This window comes from Hetaerina americana, unplaced genomic scaffold (genome assembly GCF_022747635.1).
Source record: "Hetaerina americana unplaced genomic scaffold, ioHetAmer1.1.p SCAF_860, whole genome shotgun sequence".
NCBI classification, from domain to species: domain Eukaryota; kingdom Metazoa; phylum Arthropoda; class Insecta; order Odonata; family Calopterygidae; genus Hetaerina; species Hetaerina americana.
Genome location: NW_027287495.1, coordinates 15124 through 30111, shown reverse-complemented (window position 1 = coordinate 30111; position 14988 = coordinate 15124). Strand labels below are relative to the sequence as shown.

Sequence of the window (14988 nt, the reverse complement as noted above, 5' to 3'; positions counted from 1 at the left end):
CAAATCAAGTAGGGATACCACTGGAAAATATTGAAAACCGCCACTGGGATTTAAACCCGTGCCCTCTGGGTGGGAAGCCAGTACGGATAGCCCCCGCACCATCTCAATCCCCGTGAAAGGGAGAGAGAGAGAGCAGTTCAGGGCAGTCAATAGCTGAGTTTAGGGTGTTGTGGAAGGGTTTCAAATCAGCCTAAAGTCTGCAGGTTTTGGGGACAAGAAATGGATTAAGAAGACAGAAGAGCATTTTGAGGACATAATGCAGAAATGTGGGGATTCTGCGTTTGACAATTTTGGCAAAGAAGTGAGAGATGTACAATCAAGGGATTTTAAGATTAGTTCCTGGGATGAGGTCGACCAAATTTGGGGAAGCAATACGATAATAATATGAGAAGGACAATTGTTGAGAAGTACGAATGGAGTGCTATGGTATCTTTAATTTATGTGAAGCAGTGTGGAAGGCCTAATTGGGACATTGCTTTATTTTTTACAGTCTGTATGTGGTGGGAGTTTAATTTAGTTTATGGTCAGTTCTAACGCCCAAGGTCTTTCATGGTTGTTACTCTATTTGAGGGAGTTGAGTTAATTGAGTAGTGGTTGAATTAATTGGTATGTTCGATGGTTTCTGGCTCAACTTTATAAAAGTTCATGATAATTAATGAAGAACATAATGTATCCGTCCACTGTTCATTGAGAGTACAGTGGAAAAAACACGTTGTGATTTTCATTTAATGAGAGGTGGGGTGTTTTAGTCCGCATTGGTTTGACATTCATTGAAGGGCGGTCAATGGTCATCACTGCATTGGCGGGGGTGGTGTTTGGTGTGGAAAGATTTGAGAGTCTGTCACGAATTTAAGGAGGGAGAAACGGGAGAGGTATATTGTTTCGTTGACCGCCACAAAATCGTCCGACGGAATGGATTGCCAAATTTCCAACTCCTCCGAAGCATTCAATTTGAGTCTTTTTCTTCTGTATGGCGAATGTCCGCTGTGTAGTTACTGGTGTGATTTATTTTATCGGAGATTTTCGGCGAATTGGGATCTGTTGTCTTTCTTTGTGAAGCAAGATTGCTATTCTTGAATCCTAATATCGAAATTCCTCCCTGTCTGTCCAATGTAGATGGCGTTGGAGTCCGCACAATTGAGTTTATAAAACCCTGCTTTGTTGCATGATGTCAATTTTGTCTTAGGGTGAACACATTATGTTTTTTAAAGTGTGTGTGTGTGTGTGTTGCCAAGCGCTGTCTTGATTTTGTTCCTGGAGAGTATATGTTGTATCCCGAGTGAAATGTGGCCAAGGAATGGAATGTTTATCAGAATAGGATGGCAGGAAGTATAGTCCGTGAAACAATTCATGCGTGTGTTTGCAGCAAAATGGTCGGAGTAGTCAGGACGTAGGGAGAAGAAGGATTGCATTATTTTGGGAGCAGAGAATCTTAGAAACATTAAGGTGGAGGAGGGAATTGTGAGTTGGAAGAATTGGGGGGGGGGGTTGGAGTAACAGGGTGATTAAGAAGGAGATGGCTTGATAGGAAACACACTTTGATGTGTGGAGCATTGGAAAATAAATATATGTGTGTGTGTGTTGGTATATATATGTATTTTATATATATATATATATATATATATATATATATATATATATATATATATATATATATATATACACATATATATATAATACATATATATAGTATACCAACACACACACATATATTTATTTCATCCCGTCCAACATCCCTATCCTGTTCCTTCCCTCTCCTCTTTTGCCCAACATTCTCCCCTCTATTACAGTCTTCAACATCCCACTGCCGGTCAACACCCCTTTCATCCACTTTTCCTGCCTCCATAGTAATATCTCCCAACAAACCCCTGTATTCGCCCACCATACCAAGTACTTCCTCATTTGTTTTCCTTTTTTCGGTCCATTTAACCTTCTGCATTCTTCTCCACACCCGCATTTCAAAAGCCTCCAGTCTACGTCTATACTCCAGCTTCAATGACCACATTTCCACGCCGTACATAGCTACGCTCCATATCACAGTTTTTACGAGTCTTTTCCATAACATCCTTACTAATGTCCCTCTAATCTTAACTCCCTCCTCCTAGTGTGGAAGCCTCTTTGCCTAGCGCAATTCTTCTCCTTACGTCCCTACTACTTTGACCGTGTTGGTCCAAAACACTTCCGAGATACGTAAACTGTTCTACCTGCTCAATTTTTTGCCCTCCTATTTTAATGTTAAACTTGGCCTTTTTCCTTCTAGAAAATCGCATAACCTTTGTTTTATTAATATTTATTCTCATTCCATACCTGTCGCACTAAATTTTGTCGCACTAAATTTCCAATTCACTAAGCAATGCTTGCAGCCCCTCTATTGGCTGACTGACACTTAATTCCCCTCAAGCCCCGCCTCGGCTAAATATGTATGTATATATATATGTATATATATATATATATATATATATATATATATATATATATATATATATATATATATATATATATATATATATATATATATATATATATATATATATATATATGCAAACACGCAAACTACCAACTAACACACACGCAAATTACCAACCAACACACACGCACCTACAAATATAAATGATATCTTTGCGATGCTCAATTTTGTTACGACTTGTTAATTCGATGTTTTCTTAATATTTCTAAGGCGACTTTGGTTACTTACTGTTACTATGTGATTGTTGGTTATGTTCATGGGAAGGAATAGGTCTTCGTTGGTGTCTCAACTGTGTTCAATGGAATCTATTTCCCCCTTATCCTATCGTATTTGTCGTCTGATCTACTTCTAAGTGAGTGGCGTGTGTGGGGCCATTGTAATAGTAATCCCATTAGTACTGTCATTCTTAGTTTAACCCGTTTTCTCTGTGCCTTTCTGAAAGACTACCTGTATGTAAGTCTACCTTATTCCCTTAGTATCTCAGGCGACTCCCAGCTAACTACAGGGGCGCACCCAAAAGTGGTGGGACTGATTTTTTTTCCAAGATTTTTATTGACGATATACTTACATCGACTTAATAATCTTCAAAGTATGCTCCTTGAGCTGCTACACACTTAGTATAACGTTGCTCCCATTCCCCCTACGCCCGCTGGAAATTTTCTTTGGGGATGCCGTTGATGACCCTCGCCGAAGCCTCTTGAACGGCCTTCATCGAGTCAAAACGTCGTCCCTTGAGCCGTCTTTTCATCAGGGGGAAGAAGAAGAAGTCCAGTGGTGGCAGATCGGGAGAATAGGGCGGGTGCGGCAACGCCATATTTGGCCAGCAGGTGTCGGTCGACACTCCGAATTTTCGGCAGGTTGAAATACGTAATAATATTAATACTTAATTTTTAAATTATTCATTTTTGCAGAGAAAATTTGTTTAAAAATTAGATTCCTAAAAACTTGATAACAATTATTTCCGAAGATTTAATCACTTAAAATAAGCCTACTTACCGGCCCATTTTCAAAATTTCAAAATGACGTCATCCAACGGTTTTGGCACCAGCTGATTCCTTCGATTGACTCATCCGTTCAGATGGTCATGTGTCGTCGTGTTGGATGGAGGTGAGTCAAGAGACTGGTCTAATATTCGCGCCTTTTATGATTAATGTAGGTTATCTTACGTTCTTTGGTGGTAATATTGAGAAAGGCTGGAATTCCGTCAGTTCGAGATAATTACATTATTTTATTTTTTCGGAAGCGACGCGTATGTCAATTCCGTCGTATCTATTGAACGCCATTGTTGAGTGATTTGCCGCGCGTTTGCTAGTAACTTATCTGTTTGAAGTCGGCTAGGTATGGGTGAAATTGCATCATAATTTACGATGAATATGATCCAGGGCCCCCCGAATAACACTAACCCGAAAACAGCTCAAGCGATTAAGTGGGTTTTTAAGTTAAGTTATGAAGTATTTGACTATATCTCCCAATTTAGCACAATTTCTTACTTGAAAATGGAAACTTTAACCATGTGACATTGTGTACACAGTGATAACGGTGCCAAATCTAGGGAAATGCATTCGCTGGTTTAGAAGAATAAGCCCTTTGCATCGAGTATCGGCCTTGGGTCCCCGAGGCTTGAGGCGCTGAAAACAGAGATCTTTCTCTTAATTTGATGAATCATGGAATACATTATCCATTAAATCCATGTTAATGGAATGGAGGGAGGAGAGAAGGCGTGCGGCGGTTTTGGGGGGGGGGGGCTGGAGCGCGCATCGAAGAGAATCTGAGAGCTTCAGCGGCGGGGGGTTCAAAATGGCGGGCGGTTGGTCGACGGAGAGTCGCATGGGGGGATGTGGAGATTGGGGTGGGAAGAATACGAGATGGGAGGCGTTGAGGGAGGTGATGTAAGGTTTTCCCGCGAGTCTGGAGCGAAGAGGGGCGGGAGCGGGTGGGGCGGGGCGAAGAGGGATGGGAGCGGGGCGGGGCGGGACGATACACAGAAAGGAGGATGGGGTGTCGGTGAGTGAGTGGTGATAAGGTTCGGAAACGGAGAGAGGGGCGCAGGGCCAAGGAACCGGTCATCACGTCCCCAAACCTCATCGTCTTCGGAATCGAGACAGATGTTCCCTCAATCTCACTCCCTTGCCTCGAACCCATCATAATTACGAATAAATGAAAACTTCCCGGCGAAAAAGTTCGATTCACGACTGATTTCGGTGAATCTGCGGACATATTGGGGTAATACAAAAATTATCCATTATCCATGTTGATGTTAATTTGGATATTATTGCCATTTGCCGCAACACTGCTTTTTGGATGAATAGACTTACTATTTCATTATACTTAGAAGGCGAAACATTTGTTTCCAAATTCCTCGAACACACCATCCCCTGGGAATAAACAATAATGGGACACATACATATTAGATCCTCGAAAGTTGAAACCAAAACACAATTACGTAGCGCCTTACTGGACTCTAAACACAAAGTACTTTGCGAGCACTTGGACACTGACCCAAAAGCTTTCTGGTCATATGTTAGGAAAGTAAATGGGAGTAAAAAAACCGTGGCTTGCTTAAGGGATTGTAACAATATAATTCATATAGACAGCGAGGGTAGAGCTAACATCCTAAATTCATCCTTCCAAAGCGTTTTGACGAACGATGTTGCCACCGCATATCTCCAAGAAACAATACATACTCCACCCATGGAAAAAATAACAGTGGACCAACAAGGAATTCTAAAATTGCTTAATGAGATTAAACCCAACAAATAATAGGGTCCAGAATATAAACCGGCTAGGGCGATAAAACATTTAGCTCCAAACATTGCCCCGGACCTTGAATTTATATTGAACGAATCCCTCACAGAGTGCAAAGTACCTAATGTTTGGAAAACCGCGCAAATTATGCCTACTTTTAAAAGCGGTGATAAGAATTTCAACATTGGTAACAAAGACAGATAATACTACTGGCAATGGGTAATTTAAACGTATTTAATGTTTCTAAAAGTTCAGTTTTTGAGATTCCAAGCAATCCTCGAAGTATAGGTATGAATTGAAGTCGTGTGTACCCACTGTCCTTCCTTTCAAGACGTGCGGAGGACACCTGACATCCTATTTGAAGCCTGGAGTTCTTCCTGGTGGCCCGTTTTCTTCTTTAAGAATTTCCTTCCGACCGAAACTTCCTCACTTGAAATTGCAAAATCACATCCATAACTCAAATCTCATTCTCGGCCCTGGTGTTCAACTTAATTCTCTAAATAATCTTTAATGAAAAATGGCGTATCCTCCTTGGAAACCATGATGTCAGGAGTTTATATCCCAGTCTTTTTTACTTCTCTTTCTCGAGAAAGAAATCTTGTAAATGAGACTAAAGAAAGAGGTGAGGCCTTTTTCTTAAGCAACTAAACAAAAAGAGAGAATGATATACGAATGGTTTCAGAGAAACGAGATTAAGAACGTCGTACTTAGAAAAGATTATGAGCCATAGGTGAGTGAATGCTAAGAATTCGATTATCTCATAAGGGTAGAATTGTGGTCCTTTCCACGTAGCCTAGAGGAAGCGATTAGAAAGAATCATTTTCTAAAAGCCCAAGAGATGACATTAATATTCAAAAAATTCATGGCCCACGGCAAATAACGAAAAACCAAAGGAGCAGAAGAAATATTTGCTCATGCTGTCTGTCTCCAACAATGAATCATCAAAGATTTTACAATGTAATAATATTTAACCCGAGTTTATCGGGAAGAACACCGCGTAAATCTGATTTCAACAATGAGGCCGCATTTCGTCTTTCTTTCCTAGCGTAACTGCTCATTTGTTTACGTAGCAACGAGTGTCTAAACGTGTTGAAACATGTAAGCAATCTTTGATGTTTCTACGTTTGATGTTAATAATTACGATTTCCTGTGCGGTTCCATCGGAATGGTACGCGGTGTGAAATTATCGTAAATAACAAACTCTCGATCATCGAAACAGTCAATCAACAATCAAAATACGTGTTCCGGTTTATTTTCATATGTAAACAAACACATTGGGAAGTTAATTTGACTGTTTTTAATGAAAAAGAAAGGTTAATATACTCATAAACACATTATTAATCCCTAATTAATAAATATTAAAAACTTTAATCAGCTTAAAACCAATGAACTACGACACTAAGCGATGAATTTTCAATTTACATCTGCAATTTTCTAAAACAGACAAAACAATTGTATCGACAATAAACAGAGAACAAAATAGAAGCGGAAACATGACGAAAAAAGCGCAATTGGCTAATCTTTTGTTTCAATCAATTCCGTTACGTAGTTTTTAAGTTTAATATACGATTTTAGAATATTAATTCCGACTTTTTGAACGAGTTAACGTTGGTATGACCGTTATAACATTTAATTAATTAATATTTATCTCAAAAGGTCGTTTATTCAATCCCAACTGTGGCGATCGTAATATATCAAGCGAGTTTATTCTTGAAATAATTACGATAATCGGTACTACGACTTAAATAACCTTCTTGAGTACTGAAGATAGAGGGATGGAAGCAGAGGGATGTTGACGACTGTGATAGAGGGTAGAATGTTGGGCAAAAGAGGAAAGGGAAGGAACAGGATAGGGTTGTTGGACGGGATGAAGGCAGGAAGAAAGTACTCGGAAATGAAGAGGGACCTGATATAGAGTAGGATAATTGATTTTGTGTTTTGTTAGGAGTAATAAAATATTTGTTTGGTAGTTGTGTCCATCCAAATACCTACCTTAACCGGTAGATTACTTTAAAAAAAAATATATATAGATATATATATATATATATATATATATATATATATATATATATATATATATAATATATATATATATCTATACATATATATATATGTATATATATATACCCAGTGGGTAGAGCGTTGGACTGCTGACCGGAGGGTCCCGGGTTCGATTCCCGGGCAAGGCACTCTGGGCACCTACAGCTCCACCCAAGCTGAAGTGATTTTTTCGGGTACCAGGTCTTCCTGGGGAACCATAACCGGCACAGGGAAAGGAACTGGCCCCCCTACCCTGATGTGTGAATTTTCACACGCCGTTTAGGGCTTAGTACTGGGTGATCTATACCATCACCTACTAAACCGACCTTCGGGTTGATTACCGTGTTTATGGTTTTTTATATATATATATATATATATATATATATATATACATATATATATATATATACACATATATACACACACACACACACACACATATATATATATATATATATATATATATATATATATATATATTTATCTACATCTACATAATACCCCGCAAGGGCGTGTGGCGGGGGTTTTATTAGCGTATCAACTGATGAGGGCTTGAGTCGCCGTGAAACAGTTAATGTCCACTTCGACGTAGAAATAAAAAAGATTGTTAAACCAAAAAGAAAAATTTATAATCACCATAAAGCAGACTTTGAAACATTGGCCAATCAATTAAACTCTTCACTACCCGAGTTTAAAACCCGCTCAAGGCATGTCCACGTGGAAGAAACTTGGACGGAATTCGCCAATATTATGCAAAAAGGCATCATCAATTTCATCCATATGAATAGCTCAGAAGAGATGCTGAAAGAGCTCAATGCGATCAATCACATAGCCTTTAACAACGGTTACCATGCCCGCATAATAGATAATATACGGAAGAAGAAACCTATAATATTCTAGCCTTCTGAAACTCTTGTTACAGGCAGTGAAACTGTGCCTTTCGTATCTTATTTCCACCACGAACAATTAGAGAGGTCATGTCCAGGATTGTCCAATCCTCTTCGGGAATTTGTTCCGAATCCCCCATCCACGGGAAAAGGTATTTGTGCATGGATACATTTGTTACAACAACAAATGCAAATATTCGTTATTATTATGTGGAATGATCTTCTATGGATGCATGTACACAGTTTCACCCAGATCATAGTCCACAAGGACGATTATTATTATATAATGCATTGAAATCTTTCTCCTATCAACGAATGTACCCGTAAATCACCCACGTAATGAACACACGTCATTGAATGTAAATATGATCTTGGAATACACGTAGACTTAAGTTTTTTTCCATTTATAGTAATGCAACGTCTATTTCTATAAAACCCGCGCTAATTCTAAATTAAAATGATTGATTAGGGCTCAATGCAGAGTATAAAAGAGTGGATCTCGTCTTAGAAATGTTATTCAAACTTTCTACTCGGTTTCAGGACTACGTGGGACATGGAATGGAACTAAAAATTCTCTCTCTGCTTAAGTATTTCGAGAACTTGAACGCTATGGGTTGCCCTAATAATTTAATTAAATGAATAAGGTGGAACATGAATGTAGGCATTATAAATACTCAAGCTGACCTTCTCAATAAATTCATCATTTAAAATATTTAACTTTTGTCTTTAATTTTCTTATTCTCTGTAAAGTATTAAGGTTTTGTCGCTCCAAAAGGAATTACTGACGCAGTAATATATTCTCTAGAAATGTCATTTCTTGGAAGTTTTTAAACTTCCGCGAGATGGCTATTTCGCAAAATTTGTCGGACACAAGAGTTTTTTATTACTATTACTATTAAGTGTGAAATGGAGTAAAAAGCATTGAAACGCCTTAAATTAAGTTCATTGTACTTATTTTATTGGTTTTATAGTATTCAAAATAATGGTTTAATATAGTGAAATGAATTTTTGATTTCCCACAGAAGTCACCTCACGAAGTGTACCAGAAGTCTATTTAAAATTGCGTTGTTCAGTTTTCATTGTATAGTCATACTGGATTCCCTTCAAGCGAATAAATCTTTCGCCTTTTACTAAAGATTTCCGTGGAGGGGATCATATCTGTCTTACAAGACAATTTTTGACTGTGCTCAACCCTGTTGGGCCAAATAATTGGTAAACACTGGAGAGATTAATTAGAAATGAAGTCCTTCATAAAAGGGACGGAGTATTATACAATTTCAGAAAAAACGATTGCGGTAGTTGTCCAATGATGGTTATAAATCACCTGACGTGAAGTTTGCAAATAATGAAAAAAAACCTTTACATCGGCTAGAAGAGGTAAACTGAACTTATGAAGCAATTTTATGCATGTTTGGTTTCTTTTACTTCTTTCAAAAGCAAATATGAAACCTCATCTATTCATACATAGATGTACCCTTGGGCAATACCAGCCTATTTGCCACCAGAGAGTACACCAAATACCTGCTGATTATTATAAGATTCTCGCGTCAGCAATATTCAACTTAAGAAGCAATACAAGAAACGTAGGAATTGGTTATAAAAGGAGTCAATGTAAATGGAGAAGACATCAACACACTCAGGTTTGCACACATGACAATGGCAGTGGCGGCGGAAACGCGAGAATGAGGACACCTGCAAGCAACTCTCAAAGTCCCTATGGACAATCTAGTACAGGGGGAATATTTAATATCAGCATCAACAAGAATAAAACTTAACTCATTGTATGTGTGCGGAAGATGGAAGCCGAATGGAGACATATCACAATACGATGAGTGAAACTAGAGCAAGTGGAACATCCTTCATCTACGTACCTGGCCAGCAGTATTCGTAACATGGAACGTAAGAAGTTCGACGGACATCAAGCGAACAATAGCCCAAGATAAGAACGCTAATTCATGAATAAGAAGATCCACGAGGAAGACGAAGAGACATGAACATACAGGACAAATTAAGAAGGACGTGAAACAGAGAAGTATCAAGAATTGGGGGAATGGATATTGAATAGATTAGAATTGAGGGCCGCAGTAAACCAATCTTAGGATTGAAATACTGATTATGACTACAGTAATTAAGAATAATACACCACCTCAGCTAAGAATTAAAACGAAACGGATACACATATAATAATAAAAAACAGCAATCAGTACAAGCGATCTACATCAAATATACTTGAGGTTTCTGAAAGGTCCCAAATAGTATTTTCCACGAGTTATCGTTTTCCAAAATATTATTTCCTTCTTAACTTCTGTTTAAAAGATATAATTCAACTCATTAGCAAATAATTAACACACGCGGTACCTTTCAAATACTATTTATACAAGTAAATAGTTCTGATGCAAATTATATTTCTAATTTAAATTGAATATACACCACCTTTCCAAAGTTATTACTTAAACTAATAATTTATTGCACAGCTTAAAGACCGAAAACGTAATGGCATAAACCAATAGTGTTTCCGGAAGATATTCCAAAAATAGATTATTATTGAAAATTACCACATCCATAGCAGAGTGAAATTGCAGCTGAAAGCGATGTTCGCAAATATAACGCATTATCCACTGTCTTAATCTCATTATATCTTAACTTTTTTCCATCTTCAATTACATTTTAAATGTATCTGGTCACAATTAACAGTCCTTATGCCATCTGCCTTTCACTTCTTGGATTTGAATATGTTAGTACGACTAAACTAGATCTACCTTTTCAATAGGTATCACGATTTCATTCGCAATCAGTTTGGACGAATTTTAACTGAAGAGACCTCCGAAGAATGCACAAACGTCTCCAAATTGATGAGAAAATAAATATTCAAATACGAAATTTCGAAGGAATACATTTGGTACACAATCGTATCTTTGTTTGGATTTTAAGAAGAAAACTTCCTGAATACGCCTTGATGTCTTGGCATGGTCAAGAAAGGTTTGCGTACGGAGGCTTGGCTAAACCAGCGGAAGAGGGCGAAGAGAGAGACAGTCATAGAAGGAGATTTTAAAACGAAAGGTCGCCGTGGGCCCCCTCTTGCGTACTGCGTAGGCGAACATGGAAAATTCCAAGGCGAGGGTTTGAACAGATTTCTCAGAAGAGGACTGGGGGAGGGGTCAACGAGAAACTCCTTGAACTGACGCCGTGGTCGTCTCAAGAAGAAATGTCGTCTCCAAAAGAAAACTCAAAACTCAAAAACTGCTTGCTTGCTATTTGGTGGCAATCACCGACAATTATCATATTACGCCTAAAATACTAGTTGCTTCGCTATATCGGTTTATCCACACAGAAATTGACTAATTACTCAATTGAGAGCACGCTATTGTAACATCCGAAAACACGGAATAATGAACATATATACGTTATATCGGATTAATACAAATAAAGTTACGCTATGAATCGTTGCCATGACATTGAATAAACAGTGATTGCTAAGGTTTAATTCTAAGGTCTCGGTAGACCAGTGGGTAGAGCGTTGGACTACTGAAAGGAGGGACCCGGGTTCGATTCCAGTGCAAGGCACTCTGGGCAGAGCCTTAGACATGTGAATTTTCGAGTACCAGGTCTTCCAGGGAGACCGGCACAGGGAAAGGATCTGGCCCCCTTAATACCCTGATGTGTTAATTTTCACACGCCGTATAGGGCTTAGTGCCGTGTCATCTCTACAATCCCCCTACTAAACCGACCATCGGGTTGATTACTGGGTTTATGGTTTTTTTTACTAGTTCAATTTAAATTGTACATAAACTGCATGAGCTATGGATTTAAAGATAACGGACAATTTAACAAGAGAAAAAATATTCGACTCATTGGAGGTATTCTAAGAGGTATGCGTTACGTTTTGTGAAGATGAAAAATGCCTATTGCATTCTACACACTTCATGTTCACCCGAAAAGAAGACCTTTGCCAGAAATGCACCGACGCTTTGTAATTGTTAAGAAAACAAGAGGCTAAAACGAAATTTCCAAAGAAAATGATACATTTGCCTTGTACATACACACGTTCGTATTTCAAGAAGAAAACTTGGCGATTGCCCTAATTTCTTGGCACGGTCAAGAAAAGGTTCGAGTACGGCTAATTACCAGCAAAAGAGGGGAGAGGGAGAGAGAGAGAGGGTCATACAAGGGGATTTGAGAACGAAAGGTCGCCGTGGGCCCCCTTGGCGTACTGCTGGGGCGAAAATGGAAAACCCAGGCCTCGGGAGAAAGGGGGGGAGGTATAAACAGATTTCTCAGAAGAGAACTGGTTGAAGATTTAGAAGAAACTCGTTGAACTGAAGCCGTGGTCGTCTCAAGAAGAAATGTAGGCAACTCCAACACTGCTTGCTTGCTATTTGGTGGCAACCACACTGTCAATTATCATATTACGACCGAGATACCTGCTGTTTCGCTATTAACCAGCCAACTGCGTTTCTGTGACTGTATTATATCGGTTAATCCACCAAGAAATTAACATGTAATTCGCTTGAAAGCACTCCAAAAAGACGAAAGAATGTACACACATGCAGGCAAGTTATTGCAAATAAAGTTATGCTATGAACCGTTGCCAAGACATTAAATAAACAGTGATTGTTAAGGTTTAATACTAAAGGTTGCAAATCATTAAATAAACAATCGCGTTACAGCGGACTCAAACTTTGGGAATTGTAAAAAAGAATCCCATTACATATCACTTAATAATACCAAATGGGCCAACGAGTGTCATTTAGCACACAGCGATAGAATTGCAACCTTATTACATAAAACCACAAACATATTTCGAGTGAACCAAATTCCTGATTATTCGAATTCCGGACGCATGATTCAAGGTTGGTTTACATTTCAAATAACTTTTAATGGCTATAAAAGCTAAGAGTGATTCCATAACTGATTCATTGACAATGCTTTGCTTAAGTATAGATGTTATTAAGTAGCAGTAGGAAATTTTTTAACTTGGTGGACCCAAGGAAACGGGGAATAAAACTGCTGCATGAATCAGTGGATTGAAAGTGTTGAAGTTTTTATTTAAAGTGAATCCAATGGAATAGCTGCTTGAGGAGATGATGCAATATGTCAAAGGGTATTGCAATGTGTCTTATTAGCATGACCTGTAGTCAATTACTACATACTGTTGTTCATTTCGATACATTTCTGTGAGTAGTTTAAATACATATATATATAATACAGGGTTCGACCGTAAAATAAGTGTACTGATTTTTTCCCGCCGCTCCAGGCGCGCCCAGCACCACTCTGACGGGCTGCGATTGGAGGGGGGTATGTTGGCAAGCGACGCTGAAAAAGGCAGTCGGCTCCGAGCTGTGGTGTAGTGAGGAGCTCTGTTAACGCGAACCTCCACGCTCGACCCACGTCACGGAACGCGATGGCGAAGTTTTTGGAGCAGCGTTATTCCATCAAATTTGCGGTAAAGCTTGGGAAATCGTCTACCGACACTGTCGGTATGATTAACCAGGCTTACGGGGAGTCAGTCATGTCCAGAAACATGATCTTTCGGTGGCACAAGATGTTCGTGGAGGGCAAGGAAGAGGTCGACGACGAACCACGGCCTGGTTTTTTCGCGGGTAATTGTTGAACAATTAATCCATAAATTATACGCAAGACGACGTTCTTTTGTTTTTAGAGACGATGTTTTAGGCGTTTAATAGGGAAATCTCCCTTTTTTAGAAATTTGTATCCTTCTTCATCCAGCGATTACAACTTCAATTCGCCCTCCCCCCAACACACAAATGGCTTCAAAGTTGGAATTTTCAATTCGCACAAATCAAACGAAGATGTTTCAATAGGCTTGATTGTTGTTCATTGTTACCATATAAACCAGGTTAACTCATGAAAACAGTCCAGAAGCAAGGAAAAACCCCAAGAAATGCATCAGATTTAGTTTTTTCGCGGGTAATTGTTGAACAATTAATCCATAAATTACGCGCAAGACGACGTTCTTTTGTTTTTAGAGACGATGTTTTAGGCGTTTCAAGGGCAGTTCTCCCCTTTTTTAGAAATTTGTATCCTTCTTAATCCAGCGATTAAACCTTAAATTCGCCCTCCCCCCAACACACAAATGGCTTCAAAGTTGGAATTTTCAGTTCGCACAAATCAAACGAAGGTGTTTCAATATGCTTGATTATTGTTCATTGCTACCAAATTAACCAATTTAAACCTCGAAATCAGTCCAAAAGAAAGCAAAAAACCGCAAGAAATGCATCAGGTGAAGTTTTTTACCGGGTAAATGTTGAACAATTAATCCATAAATTATGCGCAAGACGACGTTGTTTTGTTTTTGGAGACGATGTTTAAGGCTTGGAGTGTCTAGTTAGACAATGGATTTTTCGCTAATCTGAAATAGGCTTGGAAATTATGAAAGGTTATTCTTATGTACAAAAGATTAATATTTGTATTTATATAAGTTTAAACTCACTAAATTGAATAGGTTAGTAGAAAAAAATTAGTTTTCCAGGGACGAAATTGAAGATCTTTCGTTATGAACAGATCCCTGATTTCTGTGATGTGGGTTGTATAAATTAATTTTTGCTGTGAACCTAAAAGTAAAATCGATGTTTTGTAATTAAATATATATAAATAAAGGTTATGTCTAGAACTGATTTAAGTTTCAACCATTATTCTTTTCTGGCTAAGTTGAAATTAATCATAAGACTTTATAACGTGAACAAACGAAAATATTTTGGGGGTAGCTTCGAATTATTTAACTATTATCTTTTAAAAAAATATGAAATTCGATTTTTTACAATGTAATAATATGGAAAAAAAGATCACTTCTTGTACGTTGATAAGTTTCAACATTCAATCTTGCTCATT

The 14988-nt window shown here is 38.4% G+C and overlaps 1 non-coding gene across 1 annotated transcript; it reads left to right on the top strand.

The window, feature by feature from the left end:
* The first annotated feature begins 9226 nt into the window (after window positions 1-9226).
* Window positions 9227-9343, top strand: LOC139698471 (U5 spliceosomal RNA). The gene has a single exon (XR_011702946.1). It is a non-coding gene; the product is annotated as a U5 spliceosomal RNA (small nuclear RNA).
* Window positions 9344-14988: the final 5645 nt, after the last annotated feature.